Source organism: Neofelis nebulosa, chromosome 9 (assembly GCF_028018385.1).
Source record: "Neofelis nebulosa isolate mNeoNeb1 chromosome 9, mNeoNeb1.pri, whole genome shotgun sequence".
NCBI lineage: Eukaryota > Metazoa > Chordata > Mammalia > Carnivora > Felidae > Neofelis > Neofelis nebulosa.
The window spans coordinates 124,735,893-124,756,759 of record NC_080790.1 but is presented as its reverse complement, the minus strand read 5'-3'; the positions used below and the strand labels follow the sequence as shown (position 1 = coordinate 124,756,759).

General features: G+C 43.1%; 1 long non-coding RNA gene across 3 annotated transcripts in view; it reads left to right on the top strand.

Moving 5' to 3' along the window:
* The window catches only part of LOC131485790 (uncharacterized), a 136,651-nt gene that overhangs the window by 43,142 nt on the left and 72,642 nt on the right, over positions 1-20,867 (top strand). For all 3 annotated transcript variants that reach the window (XR_009249017.1, XR_009249016.1, XR_009249015.1), the window contains one exon: positions 4,237-4,357. This is a non-coding gene — a long non-coding RNA (uncharacterized LOC131485790). The remainder of the gene's footprint in view (positions 1-4,236; positions 4,358-20,867) is intronic.

Sequence of the window (20,867 nt, the reverse complement as noted above, 5' to 3'; positions counted from 1 at the left end):
TTGCTGGTCTGAGGCAGCATTTCTGCCTATCCTATCCTGGGATATCCTGGGCCTAGCATATCCTGGGACCCCCCACCTCACCTAAGTCCTATGCTTTTCTCTACTTACGCTTGCTCTCTGACTGTGGCTTTAAATATCACCTAAATGCTGATGCTTCCAGGTCTTCCTGTCTAGTTATGACTATCCCACTGAGTTCCACATTCATACATGCATCTTCTTTGCTGAGTCTTTGAAAGTATCCCAGCTCTTCCTCCGCCTCTGCTACTATAGTCCAAGCTTTCATCACCTCTCTTGCTCTTTTCCAATTTCCTTACTGAACATTTAGATTGTTTGCATTAAATCTTTCTGGTTTTATGATAAATTCTTTTTTTTCTTCTTTAAGTTTTTATTTAAATATTCTAGTTAGTTAACATACAGTGTTATTAGTTTCAGGTGTACAATTTAGTGATTGAACACTTCCATACATCACCCAGCGCTCATCATGATGAGCGCACTCCTTAATGCCCATCACCTAGTTCACCCAGCTCGCCACCGACCACTCCCTGGTAACCATCAGTTTCTTCCCTATAGTTGAGAGTCTGTTTCTTGGTCTGCCTCTCTCTTTTTTTTCCCCCATGTTGATTTGTTTTGTTTCTGATATTTTTCAACTTAGGCATTTTGCTCTAGGCATTGCTTTAGTCTATTCTCCCAAATTTGACATGTAGTACTTAGTTTTATAATTCTATAAATTCTTTTTATTTTATTTTATTTATTTATTTATTAAAAAAAATTTTTTTTTTCAACGTTTTTTATTTATTTTTGGGACAGAGAGAGACAGAGCATGAACGGGGGAGGGGCAGAGAGAGAGGGAGACACAGAATCGGAAACAGGCTCCAGGCTCCGAGCCATCAGCCCAGAGCCTGACGCGGGGCTCGAACTCACGGACCGCGAGATCGTGACCTGGCTGAAGTCGGACGCTTAACCGACTGCGCCACCCAGGCGCCCCTATAATTCTATAAATTCTTATAATTCTACAAATAGTTATTAATCCATAAGTTATGTAGTATGTTAATTTCCAGATATAAGAGAATTTGTCAGTTATCTTTGCTGATTTTATTGCATATGGTCAGCAAAAGAGCCTAATTGATCTTTTGATCTTTTGAAATTTATTTTGGTTTATTTTAACAGTTTTTATAAATGTCCTGTGTGTGCTTGACAAGAATGTTGGCCGATTCTAAGGTTAAGCATTCTGTATACACGGATCAGCTTGCTGATTGAAACATTCGTTTGTCTGCCTGATTCATTTCCAGGAGAGATTAAAGAAAAAAAATAAATAATTTTTGTCTCTAATTCTATAAGTTGGCATTTTACGTATTTTGAAGCTACATTTTTTAATGGAAATATATGCTCGTGGGTGGTTATTTGAAAATCTGTTATTCTTTCTTATGATATTATGGTTTGCATTGGATTCTGTTTGTCACATCTTAGGACTGCTACTATGAAGGTGACTGTAGCTTTCTTTTGGCTCATATTTGCCTGATATATAATTTTTAATTCTTTTCTCTTCAATCTCCACATCCTTTTGTTTTAAGCATTTGCTTGTAAACAGCACATCTTGGGTCTTGTTTTGCTTATTCAATCTTAGATTCTCTCTCTTTTTTTTTAATGTTTGTTTTTGAGAGAGAGAGAGAGAGAGAGAGAGAGTGGGTGTGAGTGGGGAGGGGCAGAGGGAGAGGGGGACAGAGGATCTAAAGTGGTCTCTGTGCTACCAGCAGAGAGCCTGATGTGGGACTCAAACCCACGAACCTGTGGGATCATGACCTGAGCTCAAGTTAGATCTCAACCAACTGAGCCATCTGGTGCCCCAGATTCTCTATCTTTTGGTTGATGACTTCAACCCATTTATCTTTATTTTAAACACTGTTATATTAGGCCTCATTTTTTGCTGTTTTATTTCATACTTCCCATTTAATTGTGCTTTCTTTTTGTTTTCTTTTTTCTCCTTTATTACCTTTTAGTTTTCTTTTGTCCATCAGCTGGTGAAGAAACTGTGGCACATCCATACAGTGGAATACTACTCAACAATAAAAAAGGAACAAACTACTGATAAATGCAATAACTAGGCAACTTTTTTTTTTTTTTTTTTCAAAGTTTTTAATTTATTTTTTGGGGACAGAGAGAGACAGAGCATGAATGGGGGAGGGGCAGAGAGAGAGGGAGACACAGAATCGGAAACAGGCTCCAGGCTCCGAGCCATCAGCCCAGAGACTAGGCAACTTTTAAAAGCCTTGTATTAAGTGAAAGAAGCCAGACTAACATGTTTCCATTTACATGGCATTCTGGAAAAGACAAAACTATAGGGACAGAAAACAGATAAGTAGTTGTTAAGAGCTGGAGGGTAGAGGAGAGGTTAACTCGAAAGTGGCAAGAGGATTGTTTTTGGACGATGCAAATATTCTATCTTGATTTTGGTCATGGTTTCATGATTCCATGTATTTGTCAAAATTCACTGAAATGTGTACTTCAAAAAAGTGAATTTTACCATGTGTAAATTGTATCTCATCTTAAAAAAAGGAAAGATAGGGGGCACCTGGGTGGTTCATTCAGTTGGGTGTCTGACTCTTGGTTTTGGCTCAGGTCGTGGTCTTGTGGTTCATGGGTTGGAGCCCTGCATCGGGCTCTGTGCTGGCAGCGTGGAGCCTGCTTGGGATTCTCTCCTTCTCTCTCTCTGCCCCTCCCCTGCTCGCTCTCTCTCTTAAAATAAATCAACTTTAAAAAATAAAAAAAAAAAAGGAAGATAAAGCTCTACCAAAGTTCTCACATTGGTTTTGTGCAATCTGTCATCTCACCCCAAGGTCTGTCTGGACTTCTTCACCCATATGTGCACAGAAGTCACTCTTTGCCTCTTTCAAAAGTTTCCTGATCAAAGGTCTCCTTATCCAAGGGCTCCTCCTTAACCTCTCCCTGTCCCCAACCCTTTTTCACCACCAGTGTACTTGAGATTTGCTAATTGTATGTCTTTTCTGGAATCCAAGCCCCATGAGAGCAGGGGCTTTGTCTGTTTTGTTCGCTACTGCATTTTCTGAACAGTGCCTGACACACAGGAAGAGCTCAAGGAAGAGTTAACAAATTCACTGAGACAACTAGATCCTAGACCAGTGCTGTCAACAGAAATAGAATGTGAGCCATAAATGTGAGCTGCATATACAATTTAAAATTTTCTAGTTGCCTCATTGAAAAAGTAAAAGGGAACAGGTAAAATTGAGTTTTTAATAATGTATTTCATTCTACTCAATCGATTCAAAATATTATTTCAACATGCAAATCATATAAAAATTATGAATGAGATATTTAAGATTAGTTTTTCATACCAAGTCTTTGAAACTTGAAATATATTCTACACATATGGCACATCTCAAATTTGGCTCGTTCACCTTTCAAGTGTCCAGTAGCCACATGTGGGTAGTGGCTGCCTCATTGGACAGCACAGTTCTAGAAAAGGGCAAAGACTTGTCCCAGGGTCCAGAAGTAGATTTTCTCTCAAGGGGCCTGTTCTGTTGTGGGAAGTAATTCTGAATCAATAATGACTTTTGGATTTAAAAGTAGACAGTGAGGGGGCGCCTGGGTGGCTCAGTCGGTTAAGTGTCTGACTTCGGCCTAGGTCATGATCTCACCGTTCCTGAGTTCCAGCCCCACTTCGGGCTTTGTGCTGACAGCTCAAGAGCCTGGAGCCTGTTTCAGATTCTGTGTCTCCCTCTCTCTCTCTGCCTCTCCCCCACTCACTCTCTGCCTCTCTCTCTCAAAAATAGATACACATTAAACAAAATAATAAAAGTAAACAGTGAATGATGGAATTAGAATATCAGAGTTCTGCAGTACCCTAACGGATCTAGGTAATGACCATGGGTGGTTGCTGACATCAGTAGAGAGGTCAGTTGGCACCACCTGCCTCCTGATAGCAGACATAACAAGAGATGAAGACAGAATCTGAATAAACCTTTGGATTCAACTCCCACTGACAGAATGTACAACTTAGAAGTCTGAGGAACATGTTAAATATTACCATAGGGGTGAAACCAACAAAATCCCAAGTGTGGGAAATGTGACCAGGTTCTTTCAACAAATGAATTTCAAGTGAAACAAACCAAAAACCATACCCCCCACAACCATTCCTCCCCCCAAACACACACAAAAAAACCCAAATGGAGGAGAAACCTATAGATTAAAAAAAACCTCCCACTCTTTTCACTGCTGAAGAGAGAAGCCATATGGAGAGGCCCAAAGAAAGAGAACCCAGGCACCTCAGCTGAATGCAGGGAGGTGGTGGAACCACCACCATGTGGGGCAGAAGAACCGCCCAGTCAAAACCCAAAGATTGGTAAGCAAAAATAAATAATAAATTGCTATTGTTTGGAAAAAAAAAAAAGAGACTCAAAAGACATTGCAACATGTAGTTGCAACATGTAGACTTTATTAGGATTCTGGTGAATAAACTGTAGAAAAGCATTTATGAATTCATGAGACACTTACCCAGTTGTCAAGATATTGTTTGGATATTTGAGGATATCAAGGACTTATATGATTTTTTTGGTGAGACAGTGGTATTGTGGTTACCTTGTAAAAGTACTTATTTTAGAGAGACATAAGAACACATTTAGGGGTGAAATTATATGTTGCCTGGAATTTGCTGGGAAATAATTTGGAAGGGGTAAGCAGGAGGGAAGGGTAAAGAGGAAGCCAGATCAGCCATGCACTAACTGACGAAGCAGAGTGATGGGTATCTGGGAGTTTGTGACTACAGTTCTCGCTACTTTTGGGTATGTTTAAAGTTTTCCATGATAACATGTAGAAAAAGGAACAATAAACGGCTGATCTGCTCTTCTGGGCACGGCATCTCCTCACCCCTGCAACTCCTATTGCCCCGGGGAGGCGGGGGGGGGGGGGGGGGGGGGGGGGGGGGCCTGAGGCTGGCTGGGTGTGAACTGCACTCCCCGAAGGCTCCAGGAGGTGGCGCCGCCGGTTCTCTGCTCCTTGGCTGTTGCTAGAGGGCTTCAGAGCTACTGGGACCCCCTGCCCCTGCCACCTCCCCAGACTCCCAGAGGCTGCTGGGGTTTCTGCTCTTTCCTACATGGCAGGGTTTGGGGAGGGTGGAACCTGGGTCCAGCGGGGACTTTCCCTTTCCACTGCGTGTTCCAGGCTGCTCCTGACCTCTATCCTTCAGAGCTGTGGCCACCCCTGATACGCCAGCCTAGGCTGGGGGAGGGACCTTGTCTTGGTGTTGGGTCACCCCACCTGGTCTAGGCTCCTGAGCTCCACCTTGATCCGGGGTCCCTATCCCATCCCCTCTGGCCTCCCACACCTGGAGGTTGAATTCCTGCACCCACTATGGGTCAAGTGTATCAGCCCTGCTGCCCTGCACCTCCACTGCTGCCTGTCCCCCATGCCTTCATTCCAGACCCCTCTCTCAGGGATGGGGAGATGTCCCTTGTGTCTGGGCCTCCAGGTGCAAGACCCCCATTTGGAAGCAGACTCATGTCTGTGGGTGGACTTGGCTGTGGTATTGAGCTGAGTGAGCACTGGACCAGGAGTCAGTAAATTTAGGTCCCAGACCAGCCTCTCTGGGGAATAAGTCATGTCCCTTCTAAAAAATGCAGCAGCTGGAACTGTAGAATAATGGTTTTCTGACTTTTTTTAAAAAAATGTTTATTTATTTTTGAGACAGAGAAAGACAGAGCATGAACAGGGGAGGGTCAGAGAGAGGGAGACACAGAATCTGAAGCAGGCTCCAGGCTCTGAGCTGTCAGCACAGAGCCTGACACGGGGCTCGAACTCACGGACCACGAGATCATGACCCGAGCCGAAGTCAGATGCCCAACCGACTGAGCCACCCAGGCACCGCAGTGGTTTTCTGACTTTTTAGAGAAGTGAAACTCTATTTCCAGAACCCCAATATGTGAAATCAACAGGAGTGGAGCATCCTGGTTCCATATGGGAGAAGTTTAGTCCTCTGGCCCCTCTTACCCATCCCTCCCCTCAGAGTGGAAAACACTGGGCTTCCTGATCTCTGGGTTCCTTATATTTCTCACTGGCTGTCAGCCCAAGAGTTCAGTTCCTACAAGTTGGTCTCAAGCTCTAATAAGTCCTGGCATCCATCCATCCATTTAACATTTACCAAACTTGTACTCCCTGCTGAACCCCCAGTGAAACTAGTTGACCAGTATGGGGACTCTGTCCTCTATGGGTCCACAGCCTGCTGAGCAGACAGCACCATCTGAGGCATGCCACACAAGCAAGTGGTCCCAAATTCAGGGAACACAGAGGTCTGGATGCCTGCCAGCTTGAGGAAGCCAGGGAAGCCTTCTTGGAGGAGGTGACACTTGAGTGATCTTGAGGAAATGCATGTAGAGAATGAATTGGAAGGGAAGAGGAGGGTCTGGAAGACAATGGGAAACTTTCTTTCTTGATGCAGTCATTTAGAAGGGACTCCCAAAAAGCACAGGGCAGAGCAGTTACTCCAGACTATGGTTTGGGTGGAGACCAAGTGCTTCACCGTAGATACCCTGCATGACACTTTGGATGAGCATTTATCTAACGGGCCACCCACACAGATGAAGCAGTGAGAAACACCACTACAGCATGTCTGGGAGGAAATTCACTTCCTTCACACAGTACAATTGCCAATAATTGGTGTTGCTGAGAACATGAATAGCTTCATGGGCCCCAAATGAAAGACTAAATCCCAAGTGTTCATTCCAAGTGCTGGGGGTGCATCAGTAAGAAGATGCCAAGATTTTAAAGCCCCCCCTTCTTGGGCAGAATGCCTCTCCATCCACAAATAGAAACTTGCTGAGATTTTAATTAAGAACAGTGTACATAAAACTCACTGTTCCCAAGTAAACAAATATTAAGCAAGATACTTTGCTTTCGTGTTATGGGCTCTTAAGAGATGGGAAAAGTAGGGACAGGAGGGGTGGGTGGAAGATATTGAGGGGGAAGAGGAAGAAAGACTCAGACTTAGAAGAAAATAGATTCCAGGTTGGAGAGGGAGAGCAGACGAAAGGCAGACATATATGCTCCAAAGAAAAGAGAGGAGGAGAGGAGGCAGATGGAAGGTTCTAGCTTCTTCTCTTCCCACAGCTTTCTTTTGTCTCAGGGCCCCACTTTCTGGCTTAGTTTACATCAGGTTCTGATAGCTACTAGTTTGTTAGTTGGAGACCAACGCTGTTGTTACACTCAGTTCTTCCCTTGGGCTTTGTAGCAGACACTGGTGATGACTCATACCCCTATCTGGCCCTCAGCATTCCCAAATATGCTGAGGGTATCCTACTTGAGGCACTGGCCACTCTGCCAAGGACTATCCCTCAGCCCTGGTGCTTGGGCAGGCTGGAATTACTGGAGAGTTAATGCCCCTGGAATTGGAGAATAACTACCCAGATCCCTTTGTCCTTCAGTGGGTCAATTCATAGGTGAGTCAGTACTGTCTCCCAGAGTCCCTGTAGGATCAAGTTGTAGTCACCCACGGTGGTAACTGGGTGGATAACATGCTGTTAGTTCCATCCCTTCTCTGTCTTTCCTCCCCTCTCCCCTGCTGGTGCCTCCTGGGGTCATCTCCCAAATAAAACACTTGCACCCGAACCCTTGTCTCAGGGTCCCCTTCTGGGGGAACTCAACTCTAAAAAGACTTTATAGAGCACGATTTTATTTTGAAGATTTCATTAGCCCTCCAGAATTAGGCCAAGCCTGTTTGCAATGTGGAGTGACTGATATCCTTCTATTGTCAAGGTTTTGAATTGAGGCTTATTATTGCGTTTTGAAGGTCTCTTGTCTCAGAAGGATGGTTTAGGATTTAAAAAGTTACTCTGAGACTGTTCAGTCAATGTGGGCTGCTATAATGAAGTACCATAGGCTGAGTGGCTCATAAACAACAGACATTGATTTCTCACAGTTCTGGAGGCTGAGAAGACGGGGCTCAGGATGCCGGCAGGGCTAGGCTCTGGCAAGGGCCTCTTCTGGGTTGCAGACTGCTGACTGTTCTTTGTACCCCTGTGTGGTGGAGGAAGAGCCAGCTAGCAATCTGCCCTCTTCTTATAAGGACACTCATTCCATTTATGGAAGCTCCACTCTCATGAGCAAGTCACCTCCCAAAGGCCCCAGCTCCAAATGCCATCACATTGGAATTAGAATTTCAACATAGGAATTTAGGGGTGGGGGGGCACAGACATTCAGCCTGTAATAGGGACCTTAGAGTTAATGGTCAGTTTATTAAAAAGTACCTGAATGTTTCCAGTTGTTTTTTTAATTTTTTAAAAAGCTTAGAGAGAGAGAGAGAGCACACACAGAGGAGGGACAGAGAGAGAGGGAGACACAGAATCCAAAGCAGGCTCCAGGCTCTGAGCTGTCAGCACAGAGCCTGACGCGGGGGTTGAACTCACAAAGCACAAGTTCATGACCTGAGCCGAGGTGGGACACTTGACCGACCGAGCCACCCAGGAGCCCCCTGATGTTTCTTTTTCTAAGTCCTGTGATATATCTGGATGCCTGGGAAGACATTCACTAGAAGTGTGTAAATGCTCAGCTGTGCTCATCGTTCAATCATTCATTCTCTTTCACCATGAAGTAAGTTTTTATGAGCAAGCACATGCGTGTGCCAGGCATCCCTGCCCTGTGAACTTGTTCTCCTGAGTAGCTTGAATTGGGTTTCTGATGAGCTTTTGGTCCATTTGTTTCTTCATTCAGTATTTACTGAGAGCTTCCATGTGCCTAGTGCTGAGCTAGGCCCTGGGCAAACGGAGATGGCTAAGGCAAGGACTGCATTTCCCAGAAGCCTAGAAGCCAGAATGCTGAGATGGACATTTTCCACATATGGTGGAAATGTTTCTTGTGACAGATATACCTGCAGAGTCACCGGGGGAATGAAGGAGAGATGGGCTCATTTTACCTTGGTGGCTCGGAAGGGTTAGAAAGTCTTCATGGAGGAGGGGACCCATGAGTGGAGCCTGGAGCATTGAGGGGAGGCAAAACGGTGTGAGCAGAGGTATGGCAGGACCAGGAGCTGCAAAGGCTGTAGTGAGGCTGCAGCCAGAGAGTCTTTGGTGCTAAGATCTGGGAAGCAGTGCTTCCCAGTGGTTAAGACACAGGCTCTGCCTATGGACCAAAATTCTCATCTCAGGCCTGCCACTGGCTCATGATATAGCCTGGACAGGTTAGCAGCCTCTCTAAGCCTCAGTTTACCCCTCAGGCTTATACTGGGGAGAGACTACCTCCTGCATAGTCACTATCCTGGCACAGCACCTAGGAGATAGTGACTGGTGTTAAAAGGAAATTATTTGTCAATGATATGCATCAAGATGCCCTGGCTGGGCTTACAAGAGAATGTAGAATTGAGAGCACTTCACCAGTTTACGTTTGTGTCAGCCGATTACTTAGGGACTGAGGAACCTCTTTGTAAAAGAGACTTGACAGTGCCCCGGGCGGTAAGAAGCAGGAAGTGCACTGAATCGGGACAAAGGGGTGCTACCCCAGAGGCTGTAGAATTGTACCATTTCCATCACCACCAGTGTTCCAATGCTTCCAGGAATGTATCCATCGACACCTGGGCAAGCGCAGGGTGCCCTCATCTCCTGGAAGGACCCAGAACCCCCATGGGGAGTTATCAGTGCTTTGCATTCAGGGGATGGATGGTGCCTGTCTGGGGAGCGTGGGGACAGGCAGGACCGAGTGGCAGCACTCCAGACTTCTCACTTATCGCAAGGCCCACGTCTCACCCTTTTCAGAAGCATCTGTAGAGATGTTCTCAGAGAAGTTGGAGACCTCCCAACTGCCCACCCATCCCGGTGTCGCTCTGTAAACAGGACTGGCAGATGGGCAGTGAGACCTGCTTTGCAGAGGGCCTGGAACATGGCTCTGCTTTAACGGTTTGGGGACACCACAATCTCATGAAGATTCCTTGGATCTGGGAGATAGAAGGGACCAGAGAGAGGGAGAGCTAGGACAGCCCTACATTTGTGTACACAGAGAAATGAGGCTTGGTGAGGTGTAGGGAGTGGCTCAGAGTCACATGGCAGGTCAGGGAGCCTTTGTCTCCCCGGTCAGTATTCTGTCTATACCATTCATAGCTACGTGTTCCATTCAACCTAGGAGATCTACCAGCCTACTGGCCTCACCTCAGCCGGGTGTTCCTCATTCTGCCTCTAGAGTTCTACCATGCTCTCATTCAGCATTTGTCTGTCCGTCCGTCCATCCATCCATCCATCCCTCCATCATCCATTCAGCATCCCACATTCCTCCACCATCTATCATCCCTCCCTTCATCCCCCCATCTAGCCCAAAGCATTGATGCCATGTCTTTGCCACAGATAGTTTTTGCCATTGGTATACAAAGATGCATATTGGGTGTGTGTGTGTGGGGGGGGGGGTAGTGAATTTGGGCTCCTCATTGAAACTGGTAGGTCTGGATCATAGCTATTCCAGTAAATATTTTGCCTCTGATTTCCCCATCACTCCTGCATCTACTCATCTATTGAACCAGCCTCCATCCATTTGTAACTTGTAGTCCCTTTGACTCATATTTTCCTTTCCTCCTTCCCATGTGAAAGTTTGCTATCAGTCTGAGCTATCATTGCTGGGCATGATGGGGAGATCCAAGGATGACTTTCAGGGCCAAGGGGTCTGGCATGGCTCTGGTTTTTCAGGGAAGATTGGAACCATCTTCAGAGGCCACAGGACATGGAGAAGATGGGAGAGAACTTTCCAGAAAAAACCTTGAGTTACAGTAGTACATTTCCCCCTTGTCTCCTGAATGTCATGAAAAATATTACCCTCTCCTTGGGTTAGTCATGAAAGGGACTTACTCTTTTGTATTTAAGTCTTGCTTATTTGAGTCAGGTCTCTTTGGTTGTAAGTGAAAGACACTCATGTGCTGGTGGTAATAGTTGTAGTAGTAGAACAACATGGAGCCTGAGAGCTCACAGTTTCAACCACCAGGGAGGGATAAGTTCAATTCTGTTAGTTCCAAGTCCAAAATCCCAGGGAAGGGTTCACCTTAGGTCAAGAACCCAGCTGTGGCCAGGGGAGTGAGGTCATAGTATATGAAATGTCTGCCTTTGTAGTAGCCATGGGAGTGGTGGCAAAGGCTCCCACCAAAGACAGTTGGTGAGCTGGGTTGGTGAAATATTTTTTCGATAAAGGTTTGTTCAGAATGCTCATGTGGGAGAGGGTCTGGAGATACCAGTGCCTTTGCTCCAAAGGTGCTCAGTTTGACCTCAGTATATTTAGTTTATCATCAGGTTTAATAAGCTTCTCCAGGCACTGATGCTTGTCTTCATTACCTCAGACTCCAAAGGCCACAGCGACTACAAAGGGTCCTGGGGCTGGTGGCCTGGCCTTTGTGGTATTCGTGGTCTGAAAGAGACAGGACTGTGCCCCAAGCCAGCCTTCCCTCATCCCCTGCTGCCTGTCTTCAAGGAGATGTGTTAGAACAGAAACAGCAGTCCCTGGTATCATACTGAGTGAAGTTCATCCTGTTACTAAGTCAGGACTAAATCAGAACTTGGGGAAGGCATGAGGACTCTTCAGCCTCAGTTTCCTTGTCTATGAAATAGGGACAAAACTTTCACTTTATGTAGGTAAGATATAACTGACACCGCTGTGTCAAACTTGAAGGAGCATCAGATCCACCTGGAGGCCTTATTCCTGGGACCCACTCCCAGAGTTTCTGATTCAATGGGTCTAGAGTGGGGCCTTCCAACATTTGGATTTTTTTTTTTTTAATTTTTTTTTTTCAACGTTTTTTATTTATTTTTGGGACAGAGAGAGACAAAGCATGAACGGGGCAGGGGCAGAGAGAGAGGGAGACACAGAATCGGAAACAGGCTCCAGGCTCCGAGCCATCAGCCCAGAGCCCGACGCGGGGCTCGAACTCACGGACCGCGAGATCGTGACCTGGCTGAAGTCGGACACTTAACCGACTGCGCCACCCAGGCGCCCCCCAACATTTGGATTTTTAACAAGCTTCCAGTGATGCTGCTGCTGCTGCCCGTTGGGGATCACACTTTGAGAACCATGGGTCCACAGTTACAGTGGTCCCCAACTGAGGGCAACTCTGCTCCCCTTCTGCCTCTACCCTCACCCCAACCAGGGGACATTGGGCAATGTCTGGAGATAATCTTGTTGTTGTGATTGGGTGAAGGGCTGCTATTGACATCTAGCGGGTGAGGCCGAGGATGCAACAACCCCCCCCCCCCCCAAAAGAATTATCCAACCCAAAATGTCAGCAGTGCTGAGGTCGACAACCCCTTTTGTAGAATAAGGCCCTGGTCCTAGTTCTACTTCATAGCTGTGCTACCCTGGCAAAATCGCTTCATTTTTCTGAGCCTCACGATCATGGAGAATTAGTTCTAGAAACTTTGTATCTCTAATGTTCAACAACTTTAGTTAACAAACATTTATGGTGTGCCGACTGCATGCAAAACATGGTAGCATCTCCAGGTAAGGGATTTCTCCTATAGGAGATCGCATAGTTGGCAAACACTTTGAAAACGTGGTTTGTGATTCATGTCACTGTATGTAAAGACTGCTATTACAATCGTGCATAAATAGTACTATGTTTCCCTCCCTGTCCTTGGTGGAATTTAGAAAAAAACAATGCCACAGCACCATAGCTGTTTATTTTTGTTAATATGTCATCATTGCATGCACTAATGAGTGCTTTTGGGGCATCAGCATGCTAATTGGTGATGGTGACTATGGGCATATGTGCAAATCACCGTAATCAACTTTTTCACACTTGGTTAATTGAAGGCAACCTTTTGTTTGAAAATTAATAAAATATTGATTGCAATTAGTTCTGGTCTACAATATATTGTTAATTAACAGTAGCTTTCAGTGACTAGCTAATTGAGGTAGAAAGTACAGAGAAACTGCAGGAATGGAACAGGCAAGAGCCTTCCTCAGGCAAATGTTTGGCTGTTGTCTTTGGATTCTAAGTAGCTGTTGTGGAAAAAATGGCAGCTCAGCTGGGGTGACCAATGCATCCCAGTTTGCGTGGGATCATCCTGGGTTTTCTTTTTTTATGTTTAGTTTTGAGAGAGAGAGAGAGAGAGACAGAGTGCAAGTAGGGGAGGGGCAGAGAGAGAAGGAGACACAGAATCTGAAGCAGGCTCCAGGCTCCCAAGCTGTCAGCACAGAGCCTGATGCAGGGCTCGAACTTGTGAATGGTGAGATCATGACCTGAGCCGAAGTCAGACACTCAACTGACTGAGCCACCCAGGCACCCCAGGGTCATCCTGGTTTTAACACTGAAAGTTTTGTGTCTCAGGGAACCCCTCATGCCTGGGCAAACCTGGATGGTTGGTCACCCATGGCAAACAGAAGAATTAACAAGAATGATGATGATGATGATGATGATGATGATGATGATGATGATGGAGAGGACACATAATGAGAGGGATAACTTGTGCAAAGGACACAAGGAAGGTTAAAAATATTCATGGTAGCCGTGTAATGCTTCTGGTGATGGCTGGCAATCCTTGGTATTTCTTGGCTTGAAGCTGAAATCTGCCTCTGCCTTCACATGACTTTCTCCACTTGTGTGTCTGTGTTTTTGTGTCCCTTCTCTTATAAGGACACCAGTCCTATTGGATTAAGAACCCACCCTACTCCAGTATGACCTCATCTAACTAATCACATCTACAATGACCTTATTTCTAAATAAGATCACATTATGAGGTACTGGGGATTAAGACTTCAATATATCTTTTGGGGAGACACATTTCAATTCCTAACAATTGTCTAGAGACATAAGTTCCTTGCCATGTGGACCCATTTGTAGGGTATCCTTCAACATGGCAATTGTCTTTTCTTAGAGACAGCAAGGGAGAAAATCAGAGAGGAAGCCAGCAAGTTAGAGGTCTCAGTCTTTTTGTAACTTAATCTCAGAAATGATATCCCATCACTTTTACTGTATTGGAATCAGGTCACTAGGTCTAGCCCACCTTTAAAGGGTGGAGATCTCACAAGGGCCTGAATATTAAGTGGTGGTGTAATTGGGGACCATCTTGGAGGCTGCCTATCATACCCCCCAAGAGGCAAGTTTGCTGGTTTATCCACCAGATCCTACTTTTACTGGTTGAAAGCTGCTCCCAGGGAGTTTTCCTGGGTTTATTCCTGAAAGTTCTGTTCCTGGGAAACTCCTCAGTCCCAAGCAAACCAGGACAGTTGGTCACTGCAACATGAACAAAGTCTGCTATCTGGGCAAAATTGAATCAAGAAACAATGACATACTAAAATCTCATGAGATGTTATGAGATTATATACCTGGATCCAAAATACCAACAGCTGAAATGCATGGAGAGGATGTGGCTTAGAATTACTCATGGAAAATAAATCAGGGGCTTTTGTTTATTATGAGTTCAATTAGTGTCAAGCATTTGATGTAGCCCTCCAAAATCCAAATGTGACAGAGGCATTGCTGAAAGCATTGCTAAAGGAACAAAATTCACAACAGTAGGCAAAAGCTAGGACCATCAGCTGATCTGTTGTCAAAATCTGGGAGGACTCTGCACTGATTTGAGAGGACAAAGTGGGATTAGACAAAAATAAGTTCTCAGCGTGCCAAAGGAAAAGGCAAAGAGCTGGGACTAGTTGTCACAGACAGGCAAAGCGACAAAGGGCACAGGAGTTTGATTTTATGTACAAATTCTTCTAAGAAAAGATGTTCTTGTGGTAAATGTCTGAGACCCACCAGGAGCATCCATGTTGCTATGGTGATGTACTTGGTCTACCAGAAGGAGGGTAGGCTACTGTCTGTAGTTGTCTACTGAAGGGGTTCCTGGGGCAGAGGAGGACACAGGCCTTTTAGCATTTTGTTTTTTTCTGGTGTGACTTTTCCAGATATCACAGCTATGGAAAATGGTTCTCAAATTTGAGTATGATAATCATCTAGAAGATTTGTTAAAACACAGATGGCCGGACCCTACCACCAGAGTTTCTGACTCAGTAGGTCTGGGGTGGGGCCCAAGAATTGTCATTTCAGGCAAGATAGCAGGTAATGCTAATGATGCTGTGCTAGGAACTACCGACCTAGGGTAATGTGGCCCAAAGCAAATATGCAATTATATTAAAGGAGGTTAAAACTTACCTTTTAATCCTACATTCATAATTTTCTCCTAATGCTGTCCTCTCCACCGTGTGTGTGTGTGTGTGTGTGTGTGTGTGTGTGTGAGAGAGAGAGAGAGAGAGAGAGAGAGAGGCGGGGAAGGAGAGAGAGTTTATCCCCATTTCCAACATCTCATGGTGAAGAGGCTCCCTATTAAATCATCTAATTGTTAGACTTCTCCCACCAACCTAGCATTCTTGAAGCTGACATGATGTTAGACATTTTTACCTCTTTATGATGTCTTATCCAGTCATCAAAACTGGGGAAAGAAACATTATGGGTCTTTCCTCTACCTAAACCCTGACTGCACATTAGAATTTCCTGGGATTTAAAAATTCCAAATGTGGAACTCAACTCAAATGAATTAAATCAGGACCTCTGGGGGAAAGTGGGACATCACCAGTTTCAAAAAGTTTCCCCACGTGATTACAATGATGTGATAAAACCAGGGCTGTGAACACTAATCTTATTGTCTGACAATAATCCTTATTGTCAGAGGTGGTAACAGGTCCTATGCATAGATAATTCTAGGTCAGTGGTCCTCAACTTTGGCTACACATTAGAATCACCTGGGGAGCTTTTAAAACTCAATTCTTGGCAGTACCCCAGACCAGTTAACTCAGAATTTCAATGCATAGGATCTATGCATCAGTGTTTTTAATATTTCTCAAGTGATTTCAGTGTGCAGCCAAAGTTGGGAACCATGACCCAGAAGTATCTCTGCATAGGACCTGTCATGGTTCCAGATCTTGGCAGGGGGATGTTAAATGCTTGGCTTAGAGCATAGGAAATATAAGGTCTGATTCCAGCCTCAAGCGGTCCCTTGAGATACCAGCACGGCCTAGCAGTGCCGGCTCCTCAGAGGTCTGATTTTCAGGTCTGTAGAGACATTCCTCCAACCTTCTAAGTATTTTTAAAAAAATTTTAATGTTTATTTTTGAGAGAGAGAGAGAGACAGAGAGAGAGAGAGACAGACAGACAGAACACCAGTTGGGGAGGGGCAGAGAGTGAGGGAGACACAGAATCCAAAGCAGGCTCCAGACTCCAAGCTGTCAGCACAGAGGCCGACATGGGGCTTGAACCCACAAACCATGAGATCATGACCTGAGCTGAAGTCAGATGCTTAATTGACTGAGCCACTCAGGCACCCCCCCAATTTAAATATTTATATATTATATATTAATTATTATTATATGATTATTAGTTATTATATATATTATATATAATGCTTTTATTTTTTGGATCTAGCTTCTTTTAACAAGCAGACCAAAATATACCTAGGATCTAGCTTTTTTTTTTTTTTTTTAACCTGGACAAAAGGACAAGACAGAGGAATTCATCCCAAAAGAAAGAACAGGAAGTAGGAGTAATGGCCAGGGATTTAATCAATACAGATATAAGTAAGATGACTGAACTACAATTTAAAACAAAAATTATAAGGATTCTACCTGGTCTTGACAAAAAATCATAGAAGACACTGGAGAATCCCTTTCTGCAGAGATAAAAGAGCTAAAATCTAGTCAGGCCAAAATTAAAAATGCTATAGCAGAGATGCAAACCTGAATGAATGCCATAACAATGAGGATGAGCAAAGCAGAGGAATGATTGGTGATATAGAAGATAAAATTATGGAAAATAATGAAACTGAGAAGAAGAGGAAAAGAAACATAATGGGTCATGAAGTTAGGCTTAGGGAACTCAGTGATTCTTAAAATGTAATAACATTCGTATCATAGGTATTCCAGAAGATGAAGAAAGACAAAAAGGAGCAGAAGGTTTATTTGAGCAAATTATAGCTAAAAACTTCCCTGATCTGGGGAAGGACACAGATGTAAAAATCCAAGAAGCATAGAGAGCTCCCATTAAATTCAACAAACCTGGCCATCATCTAGATATATCGAAGTCAAATTCACAAAATACAAAGACATGGCAAGAATCCTGAAAGTAGCAAGAGAAAAAAAAAAGTGCTTAACCTACAAGAGAAGACAGATCAAGTTCACAGCAGATCTGTCCACAGAAACATGGCAGGCCAGAAGGGAATGGCAGGATATATTCAACCTGCTGAATGGGAAAAATATGCATCCAAAAATACTTTGTCTAGCAAGACTGTCATTCAGAATGGAAGGAGAGATAGAGTTTCCCAGACAAGCAGAAACTAAAGGAGATTGTGCCCACTAAACCAGGCCTGCAAGAAATATTAAAAGGGACTGTTTGAGTAGGAAATAAAAGGCCCCAAACCACAAAGACTAGAAAGGAACAGAGAATATCACTGGAAATAGCAACTCTACAGGTAACACAATGGTACTAAATTTGTATCTTCAATAATCACTCTGAATGTAAATGGACTAAATGCCCCAATCAAAAGACATAGGGTATCAAATTGGATAAAAAAACAAACAAACAAACTTAAAAACAAGATCCATCTATATGCTGCCTACAAGAGACTAATTTTAGACCTAAAGTCACCTCCAGATTGAAAGTGAGGGGATGAAGAACCATCTATCATGCTAATGGATATCAAAAGAAAGCCGGAGTGGCCATACTTATTTAATACAAACTAGAGTTTAAGACAAAGATTGACTGTAACAAGAAATGAAGAAGGGCATTATATCATAATTAAGGAGTCGGTCCATCAAGGAGATCTAACAATTGTAGGGGCAGCTGGGTGGCTTAGTTGGTTAAACATCTGATTCTTGGTTTTGGCTCAGGTCATGTTCTCATGGTTTGTCAGATAGAGCCCTGTGTCTGGCTCTGTGCTGACAGCATGGAGTATGCTTGTGATTCTCTCTCTCCCTCTCTCTCTGCCCCTCCCCTGCTTGCTGTCTCCCTCTGTCTTAAAATAAGTAAATGAGCTTAAAAAAAGAGAAGAACTAACAATTGTAAATATTTATGCCCCCAACTTGGAACATCCAAATATATAAATAAATTAATAAAAAATATAAAGAAACTCATTGATAATAATACAATAACAGGGGACTTTAACAGCTCACTTACAACAATGGGCAGATCATCTAACCAGAAAAACCAATAAGGAAACAACGGCTTTGAATGACACACTGGACAGATGAACTTAACAGATAATATATTCAGAACATTTCATCCTAAAGCAGCAGAATGCACATTCGTTTTGAGGGCACATGGAACATTCTCCAGAATAGATCACATATTGGGTCACAAATTAGCCCACAACAAATACAAAAAGATTAAGATCATTCCATGCATATTTTCAGACCACAATGCTATGAAACTTGAAGTCAACCACAAGAAAAAATTTGGAAAGACCACAAATAACATGAGGGTTAAAGAATATCTTACTAAAGAATGAATGGGTTAACTAGAAAATTAGAGAAGTAAAAAAGTACATGGAAGCAAATGAAAATGAAAACACGATAGTCCAAAACCTTTGGGATGCAGCAAAGGCAGTTTTAAGAGGGAAGTATATTGCAATACAGGTCTACCTCAAGAAGCAAGAAAAGTCTCGAATATGCAACCTAACCTTACACCTAAAGGAGTTAAAAAAGGAACAGCAAATAAAGGGAAGGGAAATAATAAAGACTAGAGCAGAAATAAATTATATAGAAACAAAACAAACAAACAAACAAACCCAGTAGAACAGATCAACGAACTAAGAGCTGCTTTTTTAAGAGAATTAATAAAATTGATAAACCCCTAGCCAGACTTACCAGAAAGAAAAGAGAAAGGACCCAAGTAAATAAAACCATGAATGAAAGAGGAGAGATCACAACCAACACCACAGAAATACAAATAATCATAAAAGAATATTATGAAAAACTATATGTTAACAAACTGGGCAATCTGGAAGAAATGGACAAATTCCTGGAAACATACAAACTACCAAAACTGAAACAGGAAGAAATAGAAAATTTGAACAGAGGCATAAACAGCAAAGAAATAGAATCAGCAATCAAAAATCTCCCAACAAACTAAAGACAGGGCCAGATGGCTTCCTAGGGGAATTCTACCAGACAGACATTTAAAGAAGAGTTAATACCTATTCTTTTCAAACTGTTCCAAAAAATAGAAATGGAAGGAAAACTTCCAAACTCCTTCTACTAGGCCAGCATTACCTTGATTCCAAAACCAGACAAAGACCCCACTAAAAAGGAGAATTACAGGCCAATATCCCTGATGAACCTGGATGCAAAAATTCTCAAGACACTAGCAAATCAAATCCAACAGTACATTAAAAGAATTATTCACCATGATCAAGTGGGATGTATTCCTCAGCTGCAGGGCTGGTTCAATATTTGCAAATCAATGAATGTGATACAACACATTAATAAAAGAAAGGATAAGAACCATATGATCCTTTCAATAGATGCAGAGAAAGCATTTGACAAAATACAGCATCCATTCTTGATAAAAACCTTCAACAAAGTAGGGATAGATGGAACATATCTCAACAAAGGCCATATATGGAAAACCCATGACTAATATCATCCTCAATGGGGAAAAACTGAGAGCTTTTCCTCTGCCATCAAGAGCAAGACAGGGATGTCCACTCTTACTATTTAACATAGTACCGGAAGTCTTAGCCTCAGCAATCAGAAAACAAAAACAAATAAAAGGCATCCAAATCAGAAAGGGAGAAGTCAAATTTTCACTATTTGCGGATGACATGCTACTCTATGTAGAAAACCCGAAAGACTCCACCCCCAAATTGCTAGAACTAATACATGAATCAGCAAAGTCACAGGATATAAAACCAACATACAGAAATCTGTTGCATTTCTATACACCAATAATGGAGCAGCAGAAAAAGAAATCAAGAAATTGATACCATTTGCAATTTCACCAAAAACCATAAGCACCTAGGGATAAATCAAACCAATGAGGTGAAAGATCTGTACTCTGAAAACTATAGAAAACTTATGAAGGAAATTGAAGAGGACACAAAGAAATGGAAAAATATTCAATGCTGATGGATTGGAAGAACAAACATTGTGAAGATGTCTATACTACCCAAAGCAATCTACACATTTAATGCAATCCCCATCCAAACACCACTAGCATTTTTCACAGAGCTAGAACAAACAATCCTAAAATTTCTGTGGAATCACAAAAGACCCTGAATAGCCAAAGCAATCCTGAAAAAGAAGAGCAAACCTGAAGGCATCACAATTCCAGACTTTAAGCTATATTATAAAGCTGTAGTTATGAAGACAGTATGGTACTGGCACAAAAGCAGACACATATCAACGGAACAGAACAGAAAACCCAGAAATGGACCCAGAACTATATGGTCAACTAATCTTTGACAAAGCAGGAAAAAATATCCAATGGAAAAAAGTCTCTTCAACAAATGGTTTGGGGAAAACCAGACAGCAATATGCAGAAGAATGAAACTGGACCACTTTCATACACTGTACACAAAAATAAATTCAAAATGGATGAAAGACCAAAATGTGAGTTAGGAAATGATCAAAATCCTAGAGGAGAACACAGCAACCTCTTTGATTGCAGCCAAAGCAACTTCTTACTAGCCATGTCTCCAGAGGCAAGGGAAGCAAAAGCAAACATGAGCTATTGGGACTTCATCAAGATAAAGAACTTCTGCACAGCAAAGGAAACAATCAACAAAACTGAAAGGCAGCCTATAGAATGGAAGAAGATGTTTGCAAATGACATATCTGATAAAAGATTAGTATCCAAAATCTGTAAGAACTTCTCAAACTCAACACTCAAAAAACAAATAATCCAGTTACGAAATGGG